At 40.5% G+C, this 14,996-nt stretch overlaps 1 long non-coding RNA gene across 2 annotated transcripts in view; it reads left to right on the plus strand.

Moving 5' to 3' along the window:
- The window catches only part of LOC134760893 (uncharacterized), a 39,862-nt gene extending 25,316 nt beyond the window's left edge, over positions 1–14,546 (plus strand). For both annotated transcript variants that reach the window (XR_010138947.1, XR_010138946.1), the window contains one exon: positions 14,098–14,546. This is a non-coding gene — a long non-coding RNA (uncharacterized LOC134760893). The remainder of the gene's footprint in view (positions 1–14,097) is intronic.
- Positions 14,547–14,996: the final 450 nt, after the last annotated feature.

The following is a 14,996-nucleotide window of genomic DNA, read 5'->3' on the forward strand; positions in this document are numbered from 1 at the left end:
TCCCCACTACCATCATCACAAGAATCACCATTATATATACGATTACCACCATCACCACCGTCATGACACCACTACCACCAACCCCACTACCGTCATCACAATTATCTCCATTATATATACCATTATCACTATCACCACCATCATTATCACTAATACCACCCCACTACCATCATCACAACTATCACCATTATATATACCATTATCACCATCACCACCATCATTATCACTACCACCATCCCCAATATCATCATCACAACTATCACCATTATATATACAATTATCACCATCACCACCATCATTATCACTACCACCACCACCACTAACATCATCACAACTATCACCATTATATATACCATTATCACCATCACCACCATCATTATCACTACCACCAACCCCACTACCATCATCACAACTATCACCATTATGTATACCATGATCACCATCAACACCATCATTATCACTACCAGGACCCCCACTACCATCATCACAACTATCACCATTATATATACCATTATCACCATCACCACCATCATTATCACTACCACCACCCCCAATACCATCATCACAACTATCACCATTATATATACCATTATCACCATCACCACCGTCATTACACCACTACCACCGCCCCCACTACCATCATCACAACTATCACCATTATATATACCATTATGACCATCACCACCAACATTATCACTACCACCACCCCCACTACCATCATCAAAACTATCACCATTATATATACCATTATCACCATCACCACCATCATTATCACTACTGCCACCCCCACTACCATCATCACAAGTATCACCATTATATATGCCGTTATCACCATCACCACCATCATTACCATCATCACAACTATCACCATTATATATGCCATTATCACCATCACCACCACCATTATCACTACCACCACCCCCACTACCATCATCACAGCTATCACCATCATATATACCACTATCACCATCACCACCATCATTATCACGACCACCACCCCCACTAACATTAGCACAACTATCCCCATTATATATACCATTATCACCATCACCACCGTCATTATCACTAACACCACCTCCACTACCATCATCACAACTATCAGCATTATATATACCATTATCACCATCACCACCATCATTATCACTATCACCACACCCACTACCATCATCACAACTATCCCCATTATATATACCATTATCACCATCACCACCATCATTATCACTACCACCACCCCCACTACCATCATCACAACTATCACCTTTATGTATACCATGATCACCATCAACACCATCATTATCACTACCAGGACCCCCACTACCATCATCACAACTATCACCATTATATATACCATGATCACCATCACCACCATCATTATCACTACCACCAGCCCCACTACCATCATCACAACTATCACCATTATATTATACCATTATCACCATCACCACCATCATTATCACTACCACCACCCCCAATACCATCATCACAACTATCACCATTATATATACCATTATCACCATCACCACCGTCATTACACCACTACCACCGCCCCCACTACCATCATCACAACTATCACCATTATATATACCATTATGACCATCACCACCATCATTATCACTACCACCACCCCACTACCATCATCAAAACTATCACCATTATATATACCATTATCACCATCACCACCATCATTATCACTACTGCCACCCCCACTACCATCATCACAAGTATCACCATTATATATGCCATTATCACCATCACCACCATCATTATCATCATCACAACTATCACCATTATATATGCCATTATCACCATCACCACCATCATTATCACTACCACCACCCCCACTACCATCATCACAGCTATCACCATTATATATACCATTATCACCATCACCACCATCATTATCACTACCACCACCCCCACTAACATCATCACAACTATCACCATTATATATAACATTATCACCATCACCACCATCATTATCACTACCACCAGCCCCACTACCATCATCACAACTATCACCATTATATATACAATTATCACCATCAACACCATCATTACACCACTACCACCACCCAAACTACCATCATCACAACTATCACCATTATATATACCATTATCACCATCACCACCATCATTATCACTACCACCACCCCCAATACCATCATCACAGCTATCACCATTATATATATCATTATCACCATCACCACCATCATTACACCACTACCACCACCTCCACTACCATCATCAGAACTATCACCATTATATATACCATTATGACCATCACCACCATCATTATCACTACCACCACCCCCACTACCATCATCAAAACTATCACCATTATATATACCATTATCACCATCACCACCATCTTTATCACTACCACCAGCCCCTCTAAAATCATCACAACTATCGCCATTATATATACCATTATCTCCATCACCACCATCATTATCACTACCACCACCCTGACTACCATCATCAAAACTATCACCATTATATATACCATTATCACCATCACCACCATCATTATGACTACCACCACCCCCAATACCATCATCACAACTATCACCATTATATATATCATTATCACCATCACCACCATCATTACACCACTACCACCACCTCCACTACCATCATCAGAACTATCACCATTATATATACCATTATGACCATCACCACCATCATTATCACTACCACCACCCCCACTACCATCATCAAAACTATCACCATTATATATACCATTATCACCATCACCACCATCATTATCACTACTGCCACCCCCACTACCATCATCACAAATATCACCATTATATATGCCGTTATCACCATCACCACCATCATTACCATCATCACAACTATCACCAGTATATATGCCATTATCACCGTCACCACCATCATTATCACTAACACCACCCACACTACCATCATCACAGCTATCACCAATATATATACCATTATCACCATCACCACTATGATTATCACTACCACAACCTCCACTAACATTAGCACAACTATCACCATTATATATACCATTATCACCATCACCACCATCATTATCACTACCACCACCCCCACTACCATCATCCCAACTATCACCATTATATATACCATTATCACCATCACCACCATCATTATCACTACCACCATCCCCACTACCATCATCACAACTATCACCATTAAACATACCATTATCACCATCACCACCATCATTATCACTACTACTACCCACACTACCATCATCGCAACTATCACCAGTATATATAACATTATCACCATCACCACCATCATTACACGACTACCACCACCACCACTATCATCATCACAACTGTCACCATTATATATACAATTATCACCATCACCACCATCATTATCACTACCACCACCGACACTACCATCAGAAATGTCACCATTATATATGTCATTATCACCATCACCACCATCATTATCACTACCACCACCCTGACTACCATCATCAAAACTATCACCATTATATATACCATTATCACCATCACCACCATCATTATCACTACCACCACCCCCACTACTATCATCACAACTATCACTATTATATATACCGTTATCACCATCACCACCGTCATTACACCACTACCACCACCCAAACTACCATCATCACAACTATCACCATTATATATACCATTATCATCGTCACCACCATCATTATCACTACCACCATCCCCAATACCATCATCACAACTATCACCATCATATATACCTTTATCACCATCACCACCGTCGTTACACCACTACCACCGCACCCACTATTATCATCACAACTATCACAATTATATATACCATTATCACCATCACCACCGTCATTATCACTAACACCATCTCCACTACCATCATCACAACTATCAGCATTATATATACCATTATCACCATCACCACCATCATTATCACTATCACCACCCCCACTACCATCATCACAACTATCCCCATTATATATACCATTATCACCATCACCACCATCATTATCACTACCACCACCCCCACTACCATCATCACAACTATCACCATTATGTCTACCATGATCACCATCAACACCATCATTATCACTACCAGGACCCCCACTACCATCATCACAACTATCACCATTATACATACCGTTATCACCATCACCACCATCATTATCACTACCACCAGCCCCACTACCATCATCACAACTATCACCATTATATATACAATTATCACCATCACCACCATCATTACACCACTACCACCACCCAAACTACCATCATCACAACTATCCCCATTATATATACCATTATAACCATCACCACCATCATTATCACTACCACCACCCCCAATACGATCATCACAACTTTCACCATTATATATACCATTATCACCATCACCACCGTCATTACACCACTACCACCGCCCCCACTACCATCGTCACAACTATCACCATTATATATACCATTATGACCATCAGCACCATCACTATCAATACCACCACCCCCACTACCATCATCAAAACTATCACCATTATATATACCATTATCACCATCACCACCATCATTGTCACTACTGCCACCCCCACTACCATCATCACAAGTATCACCATTATATATGCCGTTATCACCATCACCACCATCATTATCACTAACACCACCCCCATTACCATCATCACAGCTATCACCATTATATATACCATTATCACCATCACCACCATCATTATCACTACCACCACCCCCACTAACATTAGCACAACTATCACCATTATATATACCATTATCAGCATCACCACCGTCATTACACCACTACCACCGCCCCCACTACCATCATCACAACTATCACCATTATATATATCATTATGACCATCACCGCCATCATTATCACTACCACCACCCCCACTACCATCATCAAAACTATCACCATTATATATACCATTATCACCATCACCACCATCATTATCACTACTGCCACTCCCACTACCATCATCACAAGTATCACCATTATATATGCCGTTATCACCATCACCACCATCATTACCATCATCACCACTATCACCATTATATATGCCATTATCACCATCACCACCATCATTATCACTAACACCACCCCCACTACCATCATCACAGCTATCACCATTATATCCACCATTATCACCATCACCACCATCATTATCACTACCACCACCCCCGCTAACATTAGCACAACTATCACCATTATATATACCATTATCACCATCACCACCATCATTATCAATACCACCACCCCCACTTCCATCATCACAACTATCACCATTATATATACCAGTATCACCATCACCACCATCATTATCACTACCACCATCCCCACTACCATCATCACAACTATCACCATTAAACATACCATTATCACCATCACCACCATCATTATCACTACTACTACCCACACTAACATCATCGCAACTATCACCAGTATATATAACATTATCACCATCACCACCATCATTACACGACTACCACTACCCCCACTATCATCATCACAACTATCACCATTATATATACCATTATCACCATCACCACCATCATTATCACTACCACCACCGCCACTACCATCAGAAATGTCACCATTATATATGCCATTATCACCATCACCACCATCATTACACCACTACCACCACCCCCACTATCATCATCACAACTATCGCTATTATATATACCATTATCACCATCACCACCATCATTATCACTACCACTACCCCCCACTACCATCATCACAACTATCACCATTATATATACCATTATCACCAGCACCACCATCAGTATCACTACCACCATCCCCACTACCATCATCACAACTATCACCGTTATATATACCATTATCACCATCACCACCATCAGTATCACTACCACCATCCCCACTACCATCATCACAACTATCACCATTATATATACCGTTATCACCATCACCACCATCATTATCACTAAGACCACCCCCTCTACCATCATCACAACTATCGCCATTATATATACCATTATCACCATCACCATCATCATTATCACTACCACCACCCCCACTACCATCATCACAACTGTCACCGTTATATATACCATTATCACCATCACCACCATCATTATCACTACCACCACCCCCACTACCATCATCACAACTATCACTATTATATATACCATTATCACCATCACCACCGTCATTACACCACTACCACCACCCAGACTACCATCATCACAACTATCACCATTATATATGCCATTATCACCATCACCACCATCATTATCACTACCACCATCCCCAATACCATCATCACAACTATCACCATCATATATATCTTTATCACCATCACCACCATCGTTACACCACTACCACCGCCCCCACCATCATCATCACAACTATCACCATTATATATACCATTATCACCATCACCACCATCATTATCACTACCATCACCCACACTACCATCATCACAACTATCACCATTATATATACCATTATCACCATCACCACCATCAGTACACCACTACCACCACTCCCACTACCATTATCACAACTATCACCATCATATATGCCATTATCAGCATCACCACCATCAAGAAACCACTACCACCACCCCCAATACCGTCATCACAAATATCACCATTACATATACCATAATCACCATCACCACCATCATTACCATCATCACAACTATCACCATTATATACACCATTATCACCACCACCACCATCATTATCACTACCACCACCCCCTCTACCATCATCACAAGTATCACCATTATATATACCATTATGACCATCAGCACCATCATTATCAGTACCACCACCCACACTACCATCATCACAACTATCACCATTACATATACCATTATCACCATCACCATCATCATTACACCACTACCACCACCCAAACTACCATCATCACAACTATCACCATTATATATACCATTATCATCATCACCACCATCATTATCACTACGAAAATCCCGAATACCCTCATCACAACGATCACCGTTATATATGCCATTATCACCATCACCACCATCTTTATCACTAACACCACCCCCACTACCATCATCACAACAATCACCATTATATATACCATTATCACCATCACCACCATCATTATCACTACCAGCACCCCCACTGCCATCATCACAACTATCACCATTATATATACCATTATCACCATCACTACCATCATTATCACTAACTCCACCCTCAGTACCATCATCACAACAATCACCATTATGTATACCATTATCATCATCACCACCATCCTAACACCACGAACGCCACCCCCACTACCATCATCACAACTATCACCATTACATATACCATTATCACCATCACCACCATCATTATCACTACCACCACCCCCACTACCTTCATCACAACTATCACCATCATATATACCATTATCACCATCACCACCATCATTATCACTACAGGCACCCCCACTACCATCATCACAACTATCACCATTATATATACCATTATCACCATCACCACCATCATTATCACTACCACCACCCCCTCTACCATCATCACAACTATCGCCATCATATATACCATTATCACCATCACCACCATCATTATCACTACCACCACCCCCACTACCATCATCACAACTATCACTATTATATATACCATTATCGCCATCACCACCATCATTACACCACTACCACCACCCAAACTACCATCATCACAACTATCACCATTATATATACCATTATCACCATCACTACCATCATTATCACTAACTCCACCCTCAGTACCATCATCACAACAATCACCATTATGTATACCATTATCATCATCACCACCATCATAACACTACTACCGCCACCCCCACTACCATCATCACAGCTATCACCATTCACCATCACCACCATCATTATCACTACCACCACCCCCACTACCATCATCACAACTATCACCATTACATATACCATTATCACTATCACCACCATCATTATCACTAACACCACCCCCACTGCCATCATCACAACTATCACCATTATATACACCATTATCACCATCACCACCATCATTATCACTACCCGCACCCCCACTAACTTCATCACAACTATCACCATTATATATACCATTATCACCATCAGCACCATCATTATCACTAACAGCACCCCCACTACCATCATCACAACTATCACCATTATATATACCATTACCATCATCACCACCATCATTATCACTACCACCACCCCCACTACCATCATCACAACTATCTCCATTATATATACCATTATCACCATCACCACCATCATTATCACTAACTCCACCCTCAGTACCATCATCACAACAATCACCATTATGTATACCATTATCATCATCACCACCATCATAACACCACTACCGCCACCCCCACTACCATCATCACAACTATCACCATTATATATACCATTATCACCATCACCACCATCATTATCAGTAACACCACCCCCACTACCATCATCACAACTATCACCATTACATATACCATTATCACCATCACCACCATCAGTATCACTAACACCACCCCCACTACCATCATCAGAACTATCACCATTATATACACCATTATCATCATCACCACCATCATTATTACTACCCCCACCCCCACTACCTTCATCACAACTATCACCATTATATATACCATTATCACCATCACCACCATCATTATCACTAACACCACTCCCACTACCATCATCACAGCTATCACCATTATATATGCCATTATCACCATCACCATCATTATCACTACCACCACCCCCCCTACCATCATGACAACTATCACCATTATATATACCATTATCACCGTCACCACCATCATTATCACTACCACCACCCCCACTACCATCATCACAACTATCACCATTATATATACCATTATCACCATCACCATCATTATCACTACCACCACCCCCACTACCATCATCACAACTATCACCATTATGTCTACCATGATCACCATCAACACCATCATTATCACTACCAGGACCCCCACTACCATCATCACAACTATCACCATTATACATACCGTTATCACCATCACCACCATCATTATCACTACCACCAGCCCCACTACCATCATCACAACTATCACCATTATATATACAATTATCACCATCACCACCATCATTACACCACTACCACCACCCAAACTACCATCATCACAACTATCCCCATTATATATACCATTATAACCATCACCACCATCATTATCACTACCACCACCCCCAATACGATCATCACAACTTTCACCATTATATATACCATTATCACCATCACCACCGTCATTACACCACTACCACCGCCCCCACTACCATCGTCACAACTATCACCATTATATATACCATTATGACCATCAGCACCATCACTATCAATACCACCACCCCCACTACCATCATCAAAACTATCACCATTATATATACCATTATCACCATCACCACCATCATTGTCACTACTGCCACCCCCACTACCATCATCACAAGTATCACCATTATATATGCCGTTATCACCATCACCACCATCATTATCACTAACACCACCCCCATTACCATCATCACAGCTATCACCATTATATATACCATTATCACCATCACCACCATCATTATCACTACCACCACCCCCACTAACATTAGCACAACTATCACCATTATATATACCATTATCAGCATCACCACCGTCATTACACCACTACCACCGCCCCCACTACCATCATCACAACTATCACCATTATATATATCATTATGACCATCACCGCCATCATTATCACTACCACCACCCCCACTACCATCATCAAAACTATCACCATTATATATACCATTATCACCATCACCACCATCATTATCACTACTGCCACTCCCACTACCATCATCACAAGTATCACCATTATATATGCCGTTATCACCATCACCACCATCATTACCATCATCACCACTATCACCATTATATATGCCATTATCACCATCACCACCATCATTATCACTAACACCACCCCCACTACCATCATCACAGCTATCACCATTATATCCACCATTATCACCATCACCACCATCATTATCACTACCACCACCCCCGCTAACATTAGCACAACTATCACCATTATATATACCATTATCACCATCACCACCATCATTATCAATACCACCACCCCCACTTCCATCATCACAACTATCACCATTATATATACCAGTATCACCATCACCACCATCATTATCACTACCACCATCCCCACTACCATCATCACAACTATCACCATTAAACATACCATTATCACCATCACCACCATCATTATCACTACTACTACCCACACTACCATCATCGCAACTATCACCAGTATATATAACATTATCACCATCACCACCATCATTACACGACTACCACTACCCCCACTATCATCATCACAACTATCACCATTATATATACCATTATCACCATCACCACCATCATTATCACTACCACCACCGCCACTACCATCAGAAATGTCACCATTATATATGCCATTATCACCATCACCACCATCATTACACCACTACCACCACCCCCACTATCATCATCACAACTATCGCTATTATATATACCATTATCACCATCACCACCATCATTATCACTACCACTACCCCCCACTACCATCATCACAACTATCACCATTATATATACCATTATCACCAGCACCACCATCAGTATCACTACCACCATCCCCACTACCATCATCACAACTATCACCGTTATATATACCATTATCACCATCACCACCATCAGTATCACTACCACCATCCCCACTACCATCATCACAACTATCACCATTATATATACCGTTATCACCATCACCACCATCATTATCACTAAGACCACCCCCTCTACCATCATCACAACTATCGCCATTATATATACCATTATCACCATCACCATCATCATTATCACTACCACCACCCCCACTACCATCATCACAACTGTCACCGTTATATATACCATTATCACCATCACCACCATCATTATCACTACCACCACCCCCACTACCATCATCACAACTATCACTATTATATATACCATTATCACCATCACCACCGTCATTACACCACTACCACCACCCAGACTACCATCATCACAACTATCACCATTATATATGCCATTATCACCATCACCACCATCATTATCACTACCACCATCCCCAATACCATCATCACAACTATCACCATCATATATATCTTTATCACCATCACCACCATCGTTACACCACTACCACCGCCCCCACCATCATCATCACAACTATCACCATTATATATACCATTATCACCATCACCACCATCATTATCACTACCATCACCCACACTACCATCATCACAACTATCACCATTATATATACCATTATCACCATCACCACCATCAGTACACCACTACCACCACTCCCACTACCATTATCACAACTATCACCATCATATATGCCATTATCAGCATCACCACCATCAAGAAACCACTACCACCACCCCCAATACCGTCATCACAAATATCACCATTACATATACCATAATCACCATCACCACCATCATTACCATCATCACAACTATCACCATTATATACACCATTATCACCACCACCACCATCATTATCACTACCACCACCCCCTCTACCATCATCACAAGTATCACCATTATATATACCATTATGACCATCAGCACCATCATTATCAGTACCACCACCCACACTACCATCATCACAACTATCACCATTACATATACCATTATCACCATCACCATCATCATTACACCACTACCACCACCCAAACTACCATCATCACAACTATCACCATTATATATACCATTATCATCATCACCACCATCATTATCACTACGAAAATCCCGAATACCCTCATCACAACGATCACCGTTATATATGCCATTATCACCATCACCACCATCTTTATCACTAACACCACCCCCACTACCATCATCACAACAATCACCATTATATATACCATTATCACCATCACCACCATCATTATCACTACCAGCACCCCCACTGCCATCATCACAACTATCACCATTATATATACCATTATCACCATCACTACCATCATTATCACTAACTCCACCCTCAGTACCATCATCACAACAATCACCATTATGTATACCATTATCATCATCACCACCATCCTAACACCACGAACGCCACCCCCACTACCATCATCACAACTATCACCATTACATATACCATTATCACCATCACCACCATCATTATCACTACCACCACCCCCACTACCTTCATCACAACTATCACCATCATATATACCATTATCACCATCACCACCATCATTATCACTACAGGCACCCCCACTACCATCATCACAACTATCACCATTATATATACCATTATCACCATCACCACCATCATTATCACTACCACCACCCCCTCTACCATCATCACAACTATCGCCATCATATATACCATTATCACCATCACCACCATCATTATCACTACCACCACCCCCACTACCATCATCACAACTATCACTATTATATATACCATTATCGCCATCACCACCATCATTACACCACTACCACCACCCAAACTACCATCATCACAACTATCACCATTATATATACCATTATCACCATCACTACCATCATTATCACTAACTCCACCCTCAGTACCATCATCACAACAATCACCATTATGTATACCATTATCATCATCACCACCATCATAACACTACTACCGCCACCCCCACTACCATCATCACAGCTATCACCATTCACCATCACCACCATCATTATCACTACCACCACCCCCACTACCATCATCACAACTATCACCATTACATATACCATTATCACTATCACCACCATCATTATCACTAACACCACCCCCACTGCCATCATCACAACTATCACCATTATATACACCATTATCACCATCACCACCATCATTATCACTACCCGCACCCCCACTAACTTCATCACAACTATCACCATTATATATACCATTATCACCATCAGCACCATCATTATCACTAACAGCACCCCCACTACCATCATCACAACTATCACCATTATATATACCATTACCATCATCACCACCATCATTATCACTACCACCACCCCCACTACCATCATCACAACTATCTCCATTATATATACCATTATCACCATCACCACCATCATTATCACTAACTCCACCCTCAGTACCATCATCACAACAATCACCATTATGTATACCATTATCATCATCACCACCATCATAACACCACTACCGCCACCCCCACTACCATCATCACAACTATCACCATTATATATACCATTATCACCATCACCACCATCATTATCAGTAACACCACCCCCACTACCATCATCACAACTATCACCATTACATATACCATTATCACCATCACCACCATCAGTATCACTAACACCACCCCCACTACCATCATCAGAACTATCACCATTATATACACCATTATCATCATCACCACCATCATTATTACTACCCCCACCCCCACTACCTTCATCACAACTATCACCATTATATATACCATTATCACCATCACCACCATCATTATCACTAACACCACTCCCACTACCATCATCACAGCTATCACCATTATATATGCCATTATCACCATCACCATCATTATCACTACCACCACCCCCCCTACCATCATGACAACTATCACCATTATATATACCATTATCACCGTCACCACCATCATTATCACTACCACCACCCCCACTACCATCATCACAACTATCACCATTATATATACCATTATCACCATCACCATCATTATCACTACCACCACCCCCACTACCATCATCACAACTATCACCATTTTATATACCATTATCGCCATCACCACCATCATTATCACTACCACCATGGCCACCCCAACACCATCACCTCTACCACCGTCATCACAATAAACGTGTACAATAATAATAAGGACAAAAATTTAATAGACATTTTTGATTTTCAAGGTTACGCAGTAACATTATTATATAGGAATTATTTTTATTCACATTTGATGACAGAAGTAAGTTTCAAATGCCATCACTTTTTAAATTTGTGTATTTTTTCTATTTTAGAAATAGTAATATCAATGATTTTGCAGGGTATATCCTGTTTGTTCCTCCAGATCCACTTTTCACCTTTCTCCTTACCTGCTTTGTGCTTCGGGAAACTGACTTCAACAGACAGCATCATCTGGGCTTCTTTACCCTGTAGTGTTCAGCTGAGTTCAGCCAATGGAATACCCTAGTAGAAGACTGGAAGGATAGAGGAGAGAAAGATTGGAATATTTATTCCCATCTCATACTACAGTTTTTGTCGTGATGGTTCTTCCTATTGGACAGCTTCCACCTATAACTACAGTTCTCTCCTGGTTCCAGAAACTGCTTTCTCTACTTCTGACCTAGGAGTAGCCACAGCTCCCAGCTGTTGTTAGACCCCAAGGTGTATTTTGTCATCTCTTGTTACTTCCTTTAACCCTGCCACAGCTCTGAAAATAGTCCAGTAATTAAATACTTTTTGAGCTATTTCTTCGAGTATGCCACCTGTTTGTTTTGTGCCTGGACCCTGAGTGATACAGTATAATAGATAATGTTCAATACAATATACAATGTAAAATACAATAGATAATACAATTCCTAAAAACAAAAAGGAAGAAAGGAAATAAAGAATAAAAAAAGAAACAAAGGAGGAAAACCGGATTTCTACCACCAAAATGAAATTATTATTATAATTATAGTGTATTTACTTTTAGCTTTTTAAATGCAATTTTTATGTAGTCGTTACTGTGGTATATATGTATTTATGCTTACTAAGTAGTTATTTTTAACATTGCCTGGTCTCTATCAACATCATTTTTAATGATTGGATAATGGACTATTTGGGGGTGTTTTAATTTATTTTTCAAGTTACAAATGATGCTGTTTCTATATTTTGGTTATATCTATGACAGATTTCCTGAAGCATGATTTTTAGATCAAAGGAAATGAATACTTTTTGACTCTCAATCATATTCTCAAATTTCAA

Source organism: Pongo abelii, chromosome 1, assembly GCF_028885655.2.
Source record: "Pongo abelii isolate AG06213 chromosome 1, NHGRI_mPonAbe1-v2.0_pri, whole genome shotgun sequence".
Lineage (NCBI taxonomy): Eukaryota > Metazoa > Chordata > Mammalia > Primates > Hominidae > Pongo > Pongo abelii.